General features: G+C 36.3%; 1 protein-coding gene and 1 long non-coding RNA gene across 2 annotated transcripts in view; one reads left to right on the top strand and one right to left on the bottom strand.

The window, feature by feature from the left end:
- Positions 1-17,063, bottom strand: part of tspan4a (tetraspanin 4a) — a 206,174-nt gene extending 189,111 nt beyond the window's left edge. Inside the window, exon 1 of the mRNA XM_051960604.1 lies at positions 17,006-17,063. The gene's annotated coding sequence lies outside the window, so the exon portion shown is untranslated. The remainder of the gene's footprint in view (positions 1-17,005) is intronic.
- On the top strand, positions 717-20,130 carry LOC127537672 (uncharacterized). The gene is made up of 4 exons (XR_007947466.1): positions 717-1,912; positions 7,044-7,101; positions 14,879-15,017; positions 17,068-20,130. It is a non-coding gene; the product is annotated as an uncharacterized LOC127537672 (long non-coding RNA).
- Positions 20,131-20,294: the final 164 nt, after the last annotated feature.

Here is a 20,294-nt window from a genome sequence, read left to right on the forward strand (position 1 = left end):
GCTTCTATCTGGAACACCTTGTAGATGCTGGACACCGGAGGCGGATATCGGTGGGTTTTCTTTCAGGTGCTCGTGAGCCAATTATGATCAGGACTGTCAGGTGTGAGACAGGAAGGGTTTCCTGTAGGCGTCGGACTTTAAATAAAAACACATTCCACAGACCGTTCGCTATCGGTGCTGCTGGGAGCTGATTTATACCCAGAAGGAAATTAAAAACCTGCTGTGAAGAGAAGCTGAATGAAAAAGTGAAAGCAGAGCAGCCAAGAAGCTCGTTAATGGTTTTAAAATGTCTTCGCTTTCACACGCTGATTAACAGAGATCAAATATGTGAAAAATTCATTAGCTGATTAACAGAGAGGCCTTATTAAGTGGAGTGTTATCAGTGTAATCTGTCAGATCTCAGATTAATTAGAGAGCATATCAGCACAGCACATCCACAGAACACACTGCATTTAACAGATATAGAATAAATTTATTATAAGTTATGTTAAGATTGTCGTTTACTGGCCTACAGACACTAATTACTAGTCACAGAATGCTCAACAATTCATGTGTGTTTTATTGCCATGACAGCCCTTAGCATTCCTAGTCACTTGCCTAGAAATGCTAAGAGCTAGGATAGGAAAGCTAGTCATTAGATTAGTGATGCTAATCGGTAGCTAGAATGCTAGTGGCTAAAGGTAATGAGACTATCTGAGTAATGTTAGTCAATTAAATAGGAATGTCTTTAGCTAAGTTAAGAATATTATCGACTGATGCTAATGATTAGCCTAACACTGTCAGTTACTAGCTTTGGAATGATGGTGACAAACCAAGGAATGCAAGTGTGTTGTGAAGCATGGAGATATGAGATCCCAGAATCAGCCACAAAGGGGAGACTCTGACAGAACAACAGCTAAATAAGGGAACATTGTGATATTATAACCTGTGATTTAGGATCAGATTATGCCATAACCTAATGAATGAGTTTGAACTAACCAAGTGTCTATTCTTACATTCTTTAATGTTGAAACAGTGTAGAGGTCAGAAGCGTGACTCACTGTGAAAACTGATGTTTTTGATAGATTTGACTAAAAAGAGGAACTTATGCTTTATGAAATGGGAATGCTTTTAAGAGTTTTGATTTGACTACTGTTAAGATAAGAGGGTTTTAACTTTGTATTGAGGTGAGAAGTCACGAGTTAAGTGAACTAGGGTCAAGTGTTCACAGTAAAGGTCTCTAGACTCAAAATAGATTGGGTTTTTTTAATAAGTCTGTACACATTGTCCAAAAGATTGCACAATGGGATGCCAGCGACAGTTAGAGGCTGACATCCGCTTTTCCATTTCCTGATCAGGAACCTGTGCTGAGTTGCAGACAGGAGAGATCAGGGGGGGCAAGATGGGCTGTCTGGACAGTCCAAAACAGATAGTTTCAGTTCCTTAAAAGTGGGGGTGATCATGCGGTCAGTGTATGGGGCAAGTGTGTGAGTTGGGAGGGGGTAAAGATACAGTAAACTATAAATTACATCTGATCAAGACGCAAGTTGGGAGATTGTTGCGGGTATCTGCCTGGGTGCAATCCAGACATCAGTCTGAGCACAGGGGATGATTACCACGTAACTCGGACAGGGAATTCAACATGATCTGCAAAGGAATAACTGTTCTGATGGAATTATGGACCAAAGTACTGCGTTTCCTGCAGTGTTGGAGGATTACTGAACTGTGATCTGGAAATAATGCTGTCTGAAGGAACATTACTGAACTCTATTTTCCATGTGAGGAATACTGGACCAAACAACAAAAATGGATATATGCAGATCTAAATCTGGTCGGACCCCCATCCACTTCCCCCTGGGCCCCGGCGGGTCTCAGGTGAGCAGCCGGGTGTGGCCACACCGTGACTGCTCTCCCTCCAAATTATGTAATCTGGGTGAATATTACTTCTCTTTTAGGAAAGCATAATACCAGTTAGGAGTTAGGATGAGTGATTTGAATATTATCTAAGGTTTGATTATTTGTCTGATGATTTATTGGCTATGCTTTTGCCCTGCTAAATATATTTTAATAAAGCATTATTCTGCAATTAAAGACAACAAATTGCAAGTGCTATTTTTATCCCTGAACAAATACTTATACATCTAGCTCTTGATGTAATAAGTTAACTTACAGCGTGCATGATAGTAGCAAGGTTCTGAAAGGTTACCTAGTCATAGGGGCCAGGTTGGCCCTATATAAACATATCCTAGAGGTTGTCTATATGTCCATAACCTCTGAATTAACCTAGCAACTTACCAAGTGCCAGATCTATGAGAGGAAAAGCTGCCGTTAACAGGTGTGTCTGGTGGTTAAATTTAACTATACCGAAGTGGCTACTCGGTTAACTTGCTTTACTTGCTAAATCCCTAAACTAGCTTTGGGATGCTAGTTGCTAGCAAGAATGAGGATTACCAGACATGCAGTGGTCATCACTAAAATAACAATGCTATTACCATAGCTAAGAATGCTACTTACTACTACTACTACTACTACTACTACTACGACTATGGATGCAAATGGTTAGCGTAGGACTGTTCATTCCTAGCCTTTGAATAATACCGACAAACTGAGGAATGCAATTTTGCTACTCACTAGCCTATGGATGCAAATGACTACCCTAGAAATGCTAAACCCTAGCCTAAGGATACTAGTTGTTAAACTAAAACTGCTAGGGATGTGCTTTGGAATGCTAATGACTAGCTGTGGAACACAAGTGACTGCTACTGCCAGTTACTAGCTGTGAAATGATGCCGACAAACCAGGAAATGCAAGTGATTTAGCTAGTTGTTAGCTTAGGGATGCTAGTTGCTAGCAGGAATGAGGATTACCAGATCTTTAATACTTGTCACTAAAATAGCAATGCTAATATCATAGCCAAGAATGCTACTTACTAGCCAATGGATCCAAATGGCTAGCCTAAGAATGCTATTTACTACAGACGCTAGTGATTAGCCTAGGAATCAAACTGAGGAATGCAAGTAATTTAGCTACTGGCTAACTTCGGGATGCTACTGACTAGCACCACCGGCTACATATCCAGTGTTTTCCTGAATAAACAGTGAAGCTCGGTGAGTCATGAGTGACAGTTTTCTAGCAGCAGTTTCTTATTTACCAGCAGCTGAATCCATCTGAGACGAGCTGAGTTTTATTTTTGGTAAAGCGGAGCTCCAACATGTGAGGCATCAAAGGGAGAAGCTGAATAAATTAGTATAGACTCACAACAAAGGCAGGCAGATTCATCACGTGTGTCCATGTTTTTACTGCAGGATTCAGCAACATGAGCTGGAATATTAAATATCAGCTATGTTATTGTCTCTTTATCTAGTGGAAAGCCAAACCAGTGACTTTCAGCCTGTTTTCCTGCAGCATAAATCTGTAAAACGGGTCACAAACATACGAAACAGGTGAAGTAATTTCCTACAGCAGCTGGATGTGGTTGCAGATTGTTATCAGCAGCAGATTATTTCTTCTCGCAGCAGCAGAGTGATGAATGTGGAGCTCTGATAGCTTCTCTGTGTTTATGCTAAAAACAAATGATGACTTTTCATGGTTTGTTTATTCTTTAGAGTCCAAAAACTAAAAGAAAAAGACAACAAATATAAGAAAGATTGAAAAGAATCCATGAGCCACAGAGAAATAAACTGTCAGGGAGACAGTGGATAAAATCATCTTCAGTTTGGTGTTTTAAAGGAATTTCTTGACAAGAAGGAAAATATAGAATAATACACACAGGAAAGTCTGTGGGGCAGGCTATATTTTTCACTTTGTGGTTTTTTTTTTATGTCTCTTTGTTGTCTGTTTTGTTACTTTGTAGACATTTTGTGTCTTATTGAGGTGATTTTAAGTCTATTTGTGGTCATTTTGTGTCTATTTTTAGTGCATTTGTATCCCTTTTCTATCACTTTGTAGTATTTTCTGTCCTTGTGGTCATGTTTATCGGTTTGTATCTTCTCAAGGCCATTGTTGTGTCTCTTTGTGGTTGTTTTGCGTCTTTTTTGTTTCATTTTGTGTCTATTTTTAGTCATTTTGTGTCTCCGTAGTGATTTTATTGACTTTTTAGACATTTTGTGTCTACTTTAAGTAAACTTCTGTCATTTTAGGGGTGTTTTGTGTCTCTTTGTGGTAATTTTGTGTTTGTTTTTGGTCATTTTATTATCTCTGGCCACTTTGTGTCTCTTACTTGTAATTGTGTCTCTCTGTGATCATATTGTGTCCTTTTATGGTAATTTTGTGTCTAGTTTTAGTCATTTTGTGTCTGTTGTTGGTCAGATTGTGTTTCTTTTTGGTCATGTATCGTCTTTTTGGTCGTTTTGTCGTATAGTCGTCATTTTGTGTGGTTGCTTTGTGTCTCTTTTGTCATTTTGTGTCTATTTTTAGTCATTTTGTCTCCACTTTTGTCTCGTTTTAGTCCTTTTGTGTCTGCTGGCGGTCACATTGTGCCTCTGTCTGGCTATTTGTTGTCGTTTTGGTCATTCTGTCTTGTCATGGTCATTTGGTGTGTGTTTTTGATTTTTTGTCCCTTTGTCATCATTTTGTCTTACTGTGGTCATTTTGTGTCTCTTTGCAGTCATTTTATGTGACTTTGTTGTCATTTTGTGTCACTTTGAGGACATTGTGTGTCTTTCTGTGGCCATTTTGTGTGTTATTGTGGTCATGTTTATTTTTCTTCATTTTGTGTCCATATTTTGTGTGTTTGGGGTAATGTTGTGGCTCTTTTTGGTCTTTTCTTCTCACTCAGTCATTTTATGTTTATTTGTGACTATTTGGTCATTTTGTGTCACTTCATTTTGATCATTTTGTGTCTGTTTTCAGTCATCTTGTGTCACTCTGTGGTCATTTTCTCCGTGAGTCAGTTTATTTTTGTTTAATTTTTAGACGAGAACTGGAGTGCCTTGGATGTGATATCAGTGTGTTAAACCAGTGGCTATACAGCAGAACAGAGTGTTGTGTGTCCATAATGTGTTCCACTGACTGTATTCTTTAGAGCAGGTTGAACTGGATGACCTTTGTTTGGAACATTATTAGCTCCTCTACTGAAGGATAAAAGCTCCTGATGTGGAAGGAGATGCTAATATTCAAGGTTAGAGCTGAAATAATGCAGCAGACAGATAAAACAAACAGACTGCGGCTGAATGATTCATGAGTCGGACGCTTTAAACACAGATTAGATGTTAAAAAGTGAACTCCATGGAGAACTTGTGGACGTTTTACATGCAGTGGGGTTATTTTACATTTATTTAGAGCTTTATAAGACGTGTCTGTTTGTGGTCAGAAGTATCTTTTGGTCCATGATTGTTTTTGCTTTTCTTTTAGGTTTCTTTTGTGTATTTTCAGCAGTTTTTCGTTCTTACTTTGTCATAACCTTTCGTTTCTTTATGGGATTTTTTTTTTGTCACTTTGAAATCATTTTATCTGTCTGTGGTCATTTAGTGTCTCTAGATTTTGTCATTTTGTGTGTCCTTGTAGACATTTTGTCTGTTTGCAGTTGTTTTCTGTCTCTTTATAGACATTTTTGGTCTCTCTGTGCTCATTTTGCGGCTCTTTATAGTCATTTAATGTCTCTTCATACCTGTTTTGCATCTCTTTGTGGGTTTTTTGTGTGTCTTTGTGGTACTTTTGTGTGTTTATGTGGTAATTCTGTATCCCTTTTGGTCTTTTTTGTCATTTTGTGGTAATTTCCTGTCACTCTGAAGTAATTTCATGTCTGTTTTTGGTCATTTTGTGTCTCTTTGTTGTTATTTTGTGTCTCTTTGAAGTCATTTAATGTCTCTTCGTAGGCATTTTTCATCTCTTTGTGGTTATTTTATGTGTGTTTGTGTGTTTATGTGGTCATTCTGTATTCCTTTTGATCTTCTGTTGTCACTCTGGGGTCATTTAGTGTTTCTATGTATTTGTGGTCATGTTGAGTTTTGTGGTAGTTTGATCATTTTGTGTGTCGTTGTTGTCATTTTATGTGCTTCTGTGCTCATTTTTGCCACTTTGTGCTCATTTAGTGTCTCGTTGTGTCTGTTAGTGGTTATTTTGTGTCTCTCTGTGGTCATATTGTGTATTTTTTGGTACTTCAGTGTCTCTTTCTCTGTATTTTGCATGTCTTTGTGGTCATATTAAGTCGAGTTTTGACCATTTTGTGACTCTTTATAGTCATTTTTTGTCTCTGTGCTTATTTTGTATGTTTTTGTGGTCATTTAGTGTCTCTTTGTGGTCATTTTGTGTATTTTTGGTAATTCATTGTCTCTTTGTCAGTATTTTGCATCTCTTTGTGGATGTATTAAGTTGAATTTTGATCAATTTGTGTCTCTTCGCGGTATCTTTTGGTCTTTCTGACTGTTTTGCATTTCCTTTTTAGGTGTGTTTTGTGTCTTTACAACAGTTTTGTTTAGTACAAATAGTCATTTGGCTTCTCTTTGTGCCCATTTTTGTGTCTCTTTGATGCAATGACCACAATTTTGGTTAATTTGTGAGTCCTTGTCGTCATTTTATGTCAATTTGTGGTCATTTTCTCTCACTTTATGGTCATTTTGTGTGTTTTTGTAGTCATTTTTATGCATCTTTGTCAGTATTTTGCATCTCTTTGTTGTCGCATTAAGTCAAGTTTTGATCATTCTGGGTCTCTTTTTAGTCATTTTGTGTCTGTGACTATTTTGTGTGTTTTTGCGGTCATTTTTGCCACTTCGTGGTCATTTAGCGTCTCTTTGTGTCTCTGTGATCATTTTGTGTCATTTTGTGGTCACTTCCTGTCACCTTGAAGTCATTTTATGTCTGTCTTTGATCATTTTGCTTTTCTTTGTGGTCATATTGTGTATTTTTGTGTCACTTTGTGGTCATGTTGTATCATTTTGTATTCTTTCCTGTCACTATGAAGTCATTCTACGTCTGCCTTTGGCCATATTGTGTCTCTTTGTGGTCATTTTGTGTGTTTTTGTGGGTATTTTGCCTCTCTGTTGTTACTTTGTGATGTTGTAGTCACTTTGTTGTTATTTTGTACATCTCTGTGGTTATTTTCTGTGTTTTTGATTTTGCATCAGGCAGCAGAATGAAGATGAAGAGGATGAAGATGAAGAGGATGAAGATGAAGAGGATGATGTAAGTGTTTCTGTCTGAAATCAGTGATTCCCAGGGATCCTCTGAGCCACTGTGGAAGTTTTCAGCGTTTGGTTTCCTCCGGTGGAAGAGCCAAACTTGGTTTCCATGGTAACTAATCGGTAAAGAAGCACCTCGTGAACTTTTCAATGAGAACAAGTCGCTGTGGACCGACGGGTGGCAGGATGTGAATGCTAATGATCGCACACGGCTACACAACAGACACACACACACACACACACACACACTGAACCAGGCAGCCAGTCCTCTGAGTTACTGTGTGTGTGTTTGTTTTGTCGTATTTCCATGAAACACACTAAAGTCCGTTTGTTTCACTGAAGCAGCAACACAAAGCTTTTTAATCTACAGTGGAAGATAATCAATGATTCTCTGGACACACACATGTCAACGGTACATCCAGGGGTGTCTCTTTGTAGGCATTTTGCATGTTTTTGTGGTAAATTTGTGTCTCTTCTTAGTCACTGTGTCATTCTATAGTACTTTATGTGTCTCTGAGGTCATTTTGTGTGTTTTTGTTGTCATTTTTTGACTTTTTGAGGTCAGTCTGTGTCTCTTTGTAGACATTTTGCATGTGTTTGTGGTGTTTTTGTGTCTCTTTTTAGTCATTATGTCACTTTATTGTACTTTTTGTGTCTTTTTATAGTCATTTTGTGCTACTTTGTAAACATTTTATGTGTGTTTGTGGTATTTTTGTGTCTCTTTTTAGCTACTGTGTCATTTTATAGTACTCAAAGTGACACAAAATGACCACAAAGTGACACAAAATGACCACAAAGTGACACAAAGTTACCTTAACGTGACACAGAAAGACCTCCAAAAAACACAAAATGACCAAAAGTAATTTTGTGTAGACTCAAAATTACTTTAGAGACACACAAAACGACCAGAAAGTAATTTTGCCTCTCTTTATAGCCATTTTATGTCTCTTCATAGGGGTTTTATGTGACTCTTTGGTAATTTTGTGGTCATTTTGTGTCATTTTGTGTCTCCTATAGGTGTTTTTCTTCTCTTTGTGGTCATATTGAATTTAAATTTGATCATTTTCTGTCTCTTTTTAGTCATTTAGTGTCATTTTGCATCCCTTTGTTGTCATTTTGCATTTCTTTTGGGGGCGGCATGGCTCAGTGGGTAGAGTGGCTGTCTTGTAACTGGAAGGTTGCTGGTTCGATCCTCGGCCTGTTGAGCTCATGTCAAGTTGTCCCTGAGCAAGACACTTAACTCCTGATGGGTTGTGGTTAGCACCTTGCATGGCAGCTCCCACCATCAGTGTGTGAATGGGTAAATGTGACATATCATCATGTAAAGCGCTTTGGATAAAAGCGCTATATAAATACTACCATTTATTCTTTTTAGTTATTTAATGTGTATTTGCAGGAGTTTTGCGTCTCTTTGTTGTTATTGTGTGTCTCTTTTTAGTCATTTTATATTATTCGGCTTTACTGAACAGTAAAAGGTGGCGTTTCCTGCAGCGGTTGTGATGAAAGCAAACGTGTGGAAGGACGCTGATCTGAGGATTTAGCAGAAATCTGAGTTTTATTACAAACGGAGATGACAGAAAGCAGCTTGGATTTCGTTTAGTGACACCTTCCACTGGAAATAAAAATATAAAAATCACATCTTTAGGATTCTGAGCAGCTTGAATTCATCGTTACAGCAGAGAAAAAGCTGAACGAGGCTTAAAATAGAAAGCAGTGGAGGTTCAAGAAGTCCAGTTAGAAGAGCTCAGCAGGCGGCTTCATTAAAACTAAAACTCTCTGCCGGCCGTTCACAGCAGAAACAGACAGAAAAGACGAAATATCCACTAAAGAAAGGATGATTTATAGCGGCTTACTGGAAGACGAGGCAGCGTGGAGACGGCAGGAGCAAACGATGAAGCTAAATGGTTGTAATTAGCCGTGAACAGAGCAACAGAATCACAGTGATAACGTCCAGACAGACACACAAACCAGCCGGAGGTTTAAATCACAGCAGAAACCAACAGAAACAGGAAATACTCATCCTCCCAAAGTCATCAAGTTTAGGAAAAAGAGTCAGTTTTCTGCAGTGAAATGAGAATAATTTACTTACACGCTGCTTAAAGTCAAGGACACAGAAGTTCATTACAGAAAGGGGCATCTTTGTGGTGATTTTGTTTAATTTGTTCTCATTTTGGTTTTTTTTTGTCATTTTGTGTCTTTTTGAGGACATTTTGCATTTCTTTGTAGCTGTTTTGTGTATTTCTGAGATCATTTTGTGGCTTTCTTTGGTCAATTTGTGTCTATTGTTGTTGTTGTTTTATGTTTTCTGTGGTCATTTTGTGTCACTTTGTGGTCATTCTGTGTTACTTTGTGGTCATTTTGTGTCATTTTGTGTTCATTTTGTGTCACTTTGTTGTCATTTTTGTCACTTTGTGGCCATTTTGTGTCACTTTGTTGTCATTTTTGTCATTTTCTGGACATCACTTTGTGGTCATTGTGTGTGTCTGTGGACTTTTCTGTTACTTTGTGGTCATTTTTTGTCACTTTGTGGCAAAAATCATTACAAAGAAATGCAAAATTACCACAAATAGACACAGAATGACCACAAAGATACAAAACAACTACAAACTAGACGAGCTCCCACTAGGGGGCAGAACCACGCCCGTGCATGATACTTTGTATCAATTTTGATCATCCTACGTATCTCCCTTCCTATTTGATCTGCTGACCTCTAACTCCACAACTGAGCAGGGGACCTTAGACTGATCTTCAGTGCCAAGTTTGATTATCCTGACTTCAGCACTTGCAGAGATATCGGACCAGACATACATACACACATACTTACATACTTGCCCAGCCAGATACCGCACTGAATGCAGTAACCCCGCTGACGTACGTCAGGTGTGGTTAATAAACACAAAACAACCACAAAAGACACAAAAAACTACAAAGAAACAAAACAACTACAAAAAGACACAAAATCTCCTCATCGTATTCTGAGTGATGTGTGTCTGTTTTTTAGCCGAGTCATGCTGAGGACGCTGACTAACAGAACGCCTCGTTTTCACGCTGTTTCTGATGAGTCATCTAATTATAATCCAATCAGCTCCCAGCAGCTTCACGTCACACCTCATTAGTCCATTCAGAGAGTCATTCAGCTCTGTGATTAACCCCCATGTAGACCACACACACACACACACACATACACACACACACACACACACACACACACACACACACACACACACACACACACACACACACACACAGACACACACACACACAGACAGACAGTCGTCAGTAAACACTCCTGCCAGGTCTGTCTGAAACACTGTTCACATTTCTTTATTTATATGATGACAAAGTGACACAAAATGAATACAACGTGACACACAAATGGGCTCTAAAGACAAAAAAATCTGCTATAAAGATACAAAATACACCTGAAACAAAACACAAAACAAATACAGACACACAAAATGAAGACAAAGTAAATTCAAATGATCACAAAGTGACGCAAAATAACCACAAAGAGCCAGAAAGCGACCACAAAGACCCAAAAAATGACCACAAAGAGCCACAAAATGACCACAAAGACAAAAAAGATGACTGCAAAGTGACAAAAACAACTAGAAAGAAAGATAAAAAAGAATAGAACAACTGAAGTTACCACAAAATAACACAAAATGACCACAAAGAGCCAGAAAGCGACCACAAAGACCCACAAAATGACCACAAAGAGCCAGAAAGCGACCACAAAGAACCTCAAAATGACCACAAAGACAAAAAAGATGACTGCAAAGTGACAAAAACAACTAGAAAGATAAAAATGAGTAGAACAACTGAAGTTACCACACAATAACACAAAATGACCACAAAGACAAAAAAAGATGACTGCAAAGTGACAAAAACAACTAGAAAGATAAAAATGAATAGAACAACTGAAGTTACCACAAAATAACACAAAATCCCCACAACGAGCCAGAAAGCGACCACAAAGACCCACAATTTTGTCATTTTGTGATCATTTTGTGTCACTTAGTGGCCGTTTTGTATGTTTTTGTGGTCAGTTTGTGTCTTTGTCCATCACTTTGTTGTAATTTTGTGTTTGTTTGTGGTCATTTTGTATCTTTCCGTTGTCATTTTATGTCTCTTTTTAGTCATTTTGTACGTCTTTGTCATTTCATGTCTCTTTGTGCTCATTTTGTGTCTTTATGTGCATTTTTTTTGTCACTTTATATTCCTTTAGTGTCAAATCTTAGCACAGCTGATTGTGTAACACGACTCTCCTTTTAAAAATTGAACTGGTTATAATGTAAAATAGAGCAGCTTCAATAAACAAAAACACCTGATTTAGACTGAATTAAAGCCTCTGCAGCTTCTTAAAGAGACAAACTCCATTCTTTAGCTACAGTTTATAAAAAGTCCAAACATGTGGAGCAACCAGAGCAGATGTGAACAACCTGTTGGGATTTAAATGATTTCTTTATCAACCTGTCGGGGTTTAAATGGTTTCTGTTCTTTGGTCCTAACGTATTCTGGGTGGATCGTCTCCAGTAAATAGTGTTTGTTTGTATTCAGCTCGACTCCTTTAAACTTTCTACTTCCTGCTAGAAGACAGAGTCTCTCTATTTTAAAGTCATGAAAATTGATTTTCAGTCCGAGACGTTGAGGGACGTCTGGGGAACCGGCCTCCATGAAGTTACAGCAGATGTATTAAGTGGACCTTCATTCAGCGCCGCTCTGTTATGGACGATTGAAAGGAAAATATTCACACCAGGAAGGTTCTCTGGGAATCTGAGGGAAGGAAATGAGGTTTAAAGGACTCAGAAATTACACTTACTCTGCAAAGATTAGTCTTTCTGGACTGTTGTGTCACTTAGTGTTCATTATATGTGCATTTGTGGTGATTTTTTTTCACTTTATAGTCATGTAGAGTCTCTGTCTCATTGTTGTTCATTTTGTGATAATCTTGAGTTTGTGTTCATTTTGTGTCTTTCTGTGGTCACTGTATGTTTCTTTTTAGTCATTTTATATCACTTTGTCACTTTGTGGTCATTTTGTGTCACTTCGTGGTAATTTTGTATCACTTTGTGGTCATTTTGTGTCACATTGTATCACTTTGTGGTCATTTCGTGTCACTTTGTATCACTTTGTGATCATTTTGAGGTCATTTTGTGTCACTTTGGTCATTGTTTATCACTTTTTGGTAATATTGTGTTTGTTTGTGGTCATTTAGTGTCTTTTTGTGGTCATTTAGTGTGTCTTTGTGGATTTCTTTGTCACTTTGTGGTCCTTTTGTGTGTTTTTGTGGTAATTTTTTGTCACTTTGTTGTCATTTTGTGTGTTTTTGTGATTTTTTTTTTTGTCACTTTATACCCATTTAGCGTCTCTTTGTGGTCTGGTTGTGCTCATTTTCTTTGTCTTTCTGGATTTCTTGTGTCACTTTGTGTTAATTTGTGTGTTTGTGTGGTGATTTTGTCATAGCTATGCTAAGCCAGACTAAACTAAGCTAGGCTAAACGAAGCTAGGCTAAGCTAAACTAACAGCTGCAAAACTATATGTAAAAGACGTGATTAGATGATTAATCACAAAAAATAAGATAAAAAACTTAAATACTTAATCATAGACAGAGCTATGCTAAGCTAAGCTAGGCTAAGCTGAGCTAACAGCTGCTAAACTATATTTAAGAGAGACATTTGATTTGTTAATTAGTCACAAAGAATGAAATATAACTGTGTGTCCTGTTAAAAAAAACTAGATCATGTGGAAATGCTTTCCAGGATTTCATTAAGTTCATTTAATTTAATTTTTTTTGTTCTTGGAGGGTTTTGCCCAACATTTATCTCCCTGTACACTGAAAAAAAAAAAACTAATTTTCTTCACAGTTTTTAGCTCTGGTTTTATTTAAATGATTCCCTGTCATTTTCTAGATTTAGTTCAATGATCCTAATGTGTTAAATTAGATAATAATCCATTAAAGAAAAAAAGCTTCGTTTGGCTGCCAGGAATGAGTGTAAATAAGATCCACTCTGATGAAGGAAAACACTCTGAGCAGGAAGTCGAAGCTTCTGTGGGAAACGAAAGAATTTAGAAATGAGACGTTCCGTAAAGATTAGTCTGCATCTGAACCTCACAACGTTAAAACCTCGGCTATTTTTAGAGGAGTGTTTGTGTGTTAAACTGGGCGTGATGCTGGGAGTCCCACGCTGTGGTTTTAAACAGAATCCAGACGTCGTCACGGCGACCGGAGACGACTCCACTTCCTGGTTGTTGACGGATTCCCGAGAGAAATTTCTACGTTTAAAAACCACCAACTCTGCTTCTGTTGGTGTCTGATTAAACAGTTTATCGTGTTAATAAAAGACTTTAAAAGGTGGATTTGAGCTATGCTAAGCTAACGGCGGCTAATCATTATAAACAGACAGACACCAGACTGGTTTAGTTGAATAATAATATGAAAAAAATAGATGACACTGTGTGTTCTGTAAAAAAAAATGCATAAGAAGGTGCAAAGATGCCAGAAAAATATATGAAATAAATGTTTGAAAACTAACAGAATGATAACAACCAGCATCTGTAAAATAATCATATTTTTAGTTGACTTAAATATTATAAAATAATGTGATTTGCACTTCTGTTCTCTAAATAATTTCCACGTTAACCCTAAAAAACAGGTCAAAGCTGTAAATGACATTCACATGAAAAAAAACTGTATTTATTACAAATAATAATGAGTTTTTTGACAAAAGTGTTGAGCTAAAATTACAGCTCTACCACATTTAAGCAGCTACAAAAGTTTTTATTTCACAGATATTTAAATTGATTTTTTTTAATATAGCTCTAATTAAATCTGCTCACAACTGATCACAATTACAACTTCCTTCAGGAAGAAAATTCCAACAATTCCTGAAAAGCTTCCCTTAAAAGTTTCATTAATAAAAATACATTAAAAAATCCAGCAAAGTTGGCAAGAAAATTCTTGCAAATATTTTTAAAAAATGAGTTTTTACTAATTCAAAAAAAAATCCTAAAAATATGTAAAATGATATTTTTCCCCACATTTTCAAACTTTAAATTTGCAAAACCTTCAGGGAGAAAATTCCAGTAATTCTTTAAAAAATTAAAAAAGTTTTTTTTTAAATCCCCCAAAATTTGGCAAGAAAATTCTTGTAAATATTTTCAAAAATGTGTAAAAATCTTCCAAAAAAATCCTAAAAATATCTAAAGTGATTCCATATATATCAGTAAAACTTCTAGTATTTTCTAAAAGAGCATTATAAAATCAAGAGCAATAAAATCAACCACAATCCAGAGAAATTTGATGGATTTTGGTTGAGTTTTTTTCTGAACGTTCTTAAAGAAAAAATTTTTACACACTGCTTTTTAAACCAAAAAATGTTCAAAAAAGTAGAAAAAGTGGAAGTTTTTACCACAGATTCACAACATTTGTCTTAATTTATTGTTATTTTTTACATTTTGAAAATAGTTTCTTTCTTCTAGTAGCCTATTTTGCTTCACTTTAATTTTTAGAGATTTTTTAAAATTATTTTTATGTATTTATTACATATTTTAGTGTCTAAAACTTTGCCTGTTTGTCCCAGTAGTCAATGAATTAATCCAGTTAGTTTTTATTGAACTCTGTGCAGTTTTACTTCTTGTTTCAGTGGATTTATTTTCAGGTTGTGTTTGTTCTCTGCTTCTCATTCCTCATTCTCTCCTCTGATTCCCTCCCTGATATCGTACATATGTTTCATTCCTGCTATCACACCATCTTCTTCTTCTTCTTCTTCTCCTCTCAGAATCACGTCGTACGTTTCCTATTTCCCCTCCAGTCCACGGTACAGATATAAAACAGAGATATTCAGCTGGAAGAAAAGAACGACTGCAGGAATAAAAAATGAAACAGACGAAGAACTGGATGAATTCTAACAGCAGCAGGTTGGTTTTTGTTGACCACAAATCAAACGTTCCTCTCCTTTTTACTGACATTTTTATATTTAGAACATCAGTTTGTTTCTACAGATTATCTCACATTACATTTAAATGTAAAGTCTGTTAATTTACTTCTCTGGTGTGGATTTATCTTAAAGTTTTCATTTCTTCATGTACATTTCTGACCTGTTTTTAAGGTTAACATGTAAATTAATTTTCCCCTTGTGTGATTTCTGCAGTTATAATCTGTAATAAATAATAAGAGAATAAATAATATAATCTGTAAAAATTTAAAATAAATAATTTATTAAAGTAAAATCAGTTTATAATTTTACAAATAAAATGAACAAAGAATAAACAAAAAATTAAAACAATAATGAAAAAAATGAAAAAACAATTTAAAAAAACAAACAAATAAAAACATGAAAGATAAATAAATAAAACACATAAATAAATAATATAAATAAAAGAAACTTAAAAAAGAAAGTGTGACATAGAGATGAGGTTAACTGCACTTTTTTCAAATAGTCTTTCAACAAAAAAATTAATGAAATTTCAGAGCTTTCCAAAAAAATTCACAAAATTTAAACTGCAGCTGCTTAAAAACCGTAAAAAACTTTAAAACATCGATTTAGATGAAAAAAATTCAAAACCTTGTGGCCCATTTACACTTGTCAAGTATTTTATTAGGAATAAACTTTTTAGGTTTAACTGCTCCTTTGACATTTTTTCTCTTTTTTGCTGCTGAAACTCAAGTTTTCTTGTACTTAATACAGAATAAATAAAAGTAAAGAACAGCGACTTTACTGACAAAATCATGTTTCATAGTTAATTTAGGTTGAAAAACTGGGAACTTTGAGTCGACTCTCTTTAAAAGAAGCTCATTTGAGAGGAATTAAATGATCTAAGCAGAAAAGTTTGTTGAGTTTGGTCTAAAAATTGTCTTTTTTTCAGTTTGTTTGACTGTTTAGATTCACTACAAAATGTTAAAACTTTGATTTTGGACGACAAAATACGTCATTTAGTGTTGGACTGCAAACTTAAAATCTAAACTGCGACTGCATAAAAACCGTAAAAGACTTTAAAACACAGATGTAAACGAATAAAATTCAAAGCTCTGTGACCCGTTTACAGTTGTAAACTCCACGTACTTGGACAGGAAGTAGAATTCAGCAGTGATCTAAGTAGAAAAGTAAAGAAGTTTGTTGAAGTTGGTCCAAAAATGGTCTTTTTTCCAGTTGTTTGACTTAAAAACGACTGTTTTTTTGGTCTTTTTTCTGTCTGTTTGACTGTTCAGATTCAGCATCAAATGTTAAAACTTCAGTTTTCGCTTCTAAACACCAAAAGATGTCGTTTAGTTTTGGACAGCTGAGAACATTTTCTGCTTTTAAGTCAAAATACTAAGAAGAATGAACCCCCAGACATCAGAACCAGCAGGTAAACCTGATGTTTTAGGACAGAAGCTCCTCTAAGAGCCCTATCGCCTGCTGTTTTTATGTTTTCTGTGCCACATGTACGATGGAGCGGCTCCAGCGGCCAACAGAAGGGCACATTGTAGGAGTGAATTCCTCTGGTCTGCAGGGAGGAACCGGCTCCAGGAATGGTCGGTATTCTCAAATGTTGTTCTTCTCCACCAGTTTATTTCTGGCTTTCACGGCGGCCGTGGGGAAACGGCGCTCGGCCAATCAGAGCGCAGCGTGCTCACACATCAGATCAACAACAAGGAGCTGATGTTTAAAGGGTTAATTAATGAAATCCCAGATCACAGCGGATACATGGAGTTTATCCTCCTGATGAGGAAACTCAGCTGCACATTTATCAGATAAACATCCAACAAGGTCAGAGACGCCCGGAGGTCAGAAACAAGAGTAGAATAAAGAATATAGGACCAGTAGAATAAAGAATAAAGAAGCAGTAGAATAAAGAATAAAGGACCAACCAGTAGAATAAATAATAAAAGACCAGCAGAATAAAGAATAAAGACTGAGACTCACCTCTGATGTGACTCTCTGCTTCCTTCACTCAGTCGGACTAAACTTTCTGCTGGTCCTTCCAGACTCTCTCTCTCCAACGTGGAGGTCCATGTGACTCTCAACGAGGAAAACATGAAGTAAAACACCGACATCTAGTGGAGAAAGGAGGAAAAGCAGCAACATCTGAAGGCTGAAGATACAAACTGAAGCTATAAACTGGAGCTACAACATCAAACTGAAACTACAAACTGAGGATAAAAACATCAAACTGAGGCTAAAAACATTAATGTGAAGCTATAAACTGGACCTAAAGCTGCAAACTGAAGCCAAAAAAATCAAACTGAAGCTAAAAAAAAATCAAACTGAAGCTAAAAAAACAAACTCAAGCTAAAAAAAAATCAAACTCAAGCTACAAACTGAGGCTAAGCTTCAGACTTAAGCTATAATATCAAATTGAAGCTATAGTATCCAGCTGAAGCTTAAAAAAATCAAGCTGAAGCTATAAACTGAAGCTACAATGTCAAACTAAAGCTAAAACTACAAACTGAGGATAAAGCTTCAGACTTAAGCTATAATATCAAACTGAAGCTAAAGCTACAAATTGAGCTATAACATCCAGCTGAAGCTTAAAAAATCAAACTGAAGCTATAAACTGAAGCTAAAACATCAAACTGAAGCTAAAAAATCAAACTAAAGCTACAAACGGAAGCTTCAAACTGAAGTTAAAGCTAGTCTGAAGCTAAAACATCAAACTGAAGGTACAAACTGAAGCTAAAAAATCAAACTTAAGCTACAAACTGAAGCTAAAACATCAAACTGAAGCTACAAACTGAAGCTAAAATATCAAACTGAAGCTAAAACATCAAACTGAAGCTACAAACTGAAGCTAAAACATCAAACTGAAGCTAAAACATCAAACTGAAGCTACAAAATCAAACTAAAGCTACAAACTGAAGCTAAAATATCAAACTGAAGCTAAAGCTACAAATTGAAGCTATAACATCCAGCTGAAGCTAAAACTTCAAACTGAAGCTTCAAACTGAAGCTTCAAACTGAAGCGATCAAACTGAAGCTAAAGCTACAAACTGAAGCTAAAGCTAGTCTGAAGCTACAACAGCAAACTTAAGCTACAAACTGAAGCTAAAACATCAAACTGAAGCTAAAAAATCAAACTGAAGGTACAAATTGAAGCTTCAAACCGAAACTAAAATGTCAAATTGAAGCTAAAATATCAAACTGAAGCTACAACATCAAACTAAAGCTACAAACTGAAGCTATAACATCAAACTGATGCTACAAATTGAAGCTAAAGCTACAAATTGAAGCTATAACATCCAGCTGAAGCTAAAACATCAAACTGAAGCTTCAAACTGAAGCTACAACATCAAACTGAAGCTAAAACATCAAACTGAAGCTTCAAACTGAAGCTACAACATCAAACTGAAGCTACAAAGTGAAGCTAAACAACATCTTACAGTGACATGCCATCCCATCCAGTTTGCAGTTAGCTGGGCATCATTTAGTCTCCAACAGGACAATGACCCCAAACACACCTCCAAGCTGTGGAAGGACTATCTCACCAAGAAGGAGATGATGGAGATGACCTGGCCTCCACAGTCACCTGACCTAAACCCAATCCAGATGGTTTGGGATGAGATGGACCACAAAGTGAAGGCAGAAGGACCAACAAGTGCTCAGCATCTCTGGGACTCCTTCAAGACTGTTGGAAAATCATTTCAGGTTCTACCTCATGAAGATCATCCAGAGAAAGCCAAGAGTGTCCAAAGCAGGAATCATAGCAGAAGGTGGCTATTTTGAAAAATCTAAATTTCAACTTGTTTTACAATTTATTCTAGGTAGATTTTGAGTCATTATTGGCAATTTTTAATGTGTTTGGACAAATTCAACTGTTCTTAACAAAATTTGAGTTTTTTTGGGACTTGTTCAGGGTGATTTGGGACTTCATTAGGGTCATTTCTGACAAGATTTAACAAATTTTGGACATATTTGGAGTCATTTTGTACTATTTTTAAGATGTTTTGCAAAGTTTTGAGCAATTTTGAACATTTTTCGAGTCGTTTTGGACTCATTTCAACTTATTCCACGTAAAACAGAATTTAAACTCTTAATGGGAATAAACTGTTTAAAATTCACAAACATCGCCTTCTAACTATAATGTACGTTCTGACAATAACATAATTCTCATTTGAAGTCAGTTTTTCCATATTTGCTTATTTTACATTCATATTCCAGAACATTCTCACACAGAAATGCTCTAAGCTGTGATGGTTTAAATGCTTTTAGACGATTCATGCTGATGGTTGCACCCAAAGTGCAGAACAATGAAGCATGCAGATGTGATTATTTCCTCATAGTCAGCGTTACTCACTGATCATATCAGTACCTGAGTTATTATACAACATCTCATAGGTATGACTCAATAAACGGACCTGCACGTGAAAGAAATCAGTGATTAACACACAGCAAAGGGCCCTGAGAGAATATGGACTTTTAAAAGAGAAAATAAGTGAAATAAATGTATATAGAGACAACAAATCTTTCATAATAAGCTGATTAAAAAAAAACATCTCCGGTAACTTTATGAATGATCAGAGTTCTACCTTCATACTGTGAATATGGACAGATCGACGATGTGTCTCCTGGACTCTGCCTGGAAAGCTTTCAGCTGCACAATCTGTTCTTCAGCAGACAGACTGTTTTCTCCAACGTTAGCCTCTGGTCCCGGTGTCTTTGAGGGCTGTGCTGTGGTCCGTGGCCCTGGTGTGGCCAGAGGTTCTGGCCTGGATCCAGTTGCAGGCTGGATCTGTGGTCTGGTCAAGATGGTGATTTGTTGTCTGGGTCCAGCAGCGGGCCTTGGGCCGGGTCTAAGCGGGGGCTTCAGACCGGGTCCAGCGGTGGGTCTTGGAGTTTGACTGCTTTTGTACACATTTGGGTAATTTTGGATAATTTTTTATCATTTGAAGAATATTTTAAAGTACTTTTGGACAGTTTTGTAGTTATTTTTAACATTTTTTAAACAATTTTGGATGATTTACATGTTATTTTGAACAATACTGAGAAATTCTGGACAATTTTTTATGTCATTTTGGATGACTTTTGTGTTATTTAGAACACATTTTTAAATAACTGTCAACAATTTCTGAAATATATATATATATATATATATATATATATATATATATATATAAACACATTTTTTTTCTTGTGTACCTACTCAGGTATTATGGATGCAAATTATTTTAATATAAATATTATAAATTGTGAGGTGACCCTGCAAAAATACATACAA

This window comes from Acanthochromis polyacanthus, chromosome 2 (genome assembly GCF_021347895.1).
Source record: "Acanthochromis polyacanthus isolate Apoly-LR-REF ecotype Palm Island chromosome 2, KAUST_Apoly_ChrSc, whole genome shotgun sequence".
Taxonomy (NCBI): domain Eukaryota; kingdom Metazoa; phylum Chordata; class Actinopteri; family Pomacentridae; genus Acanthochromis; species Acanthochromis polyacanthus.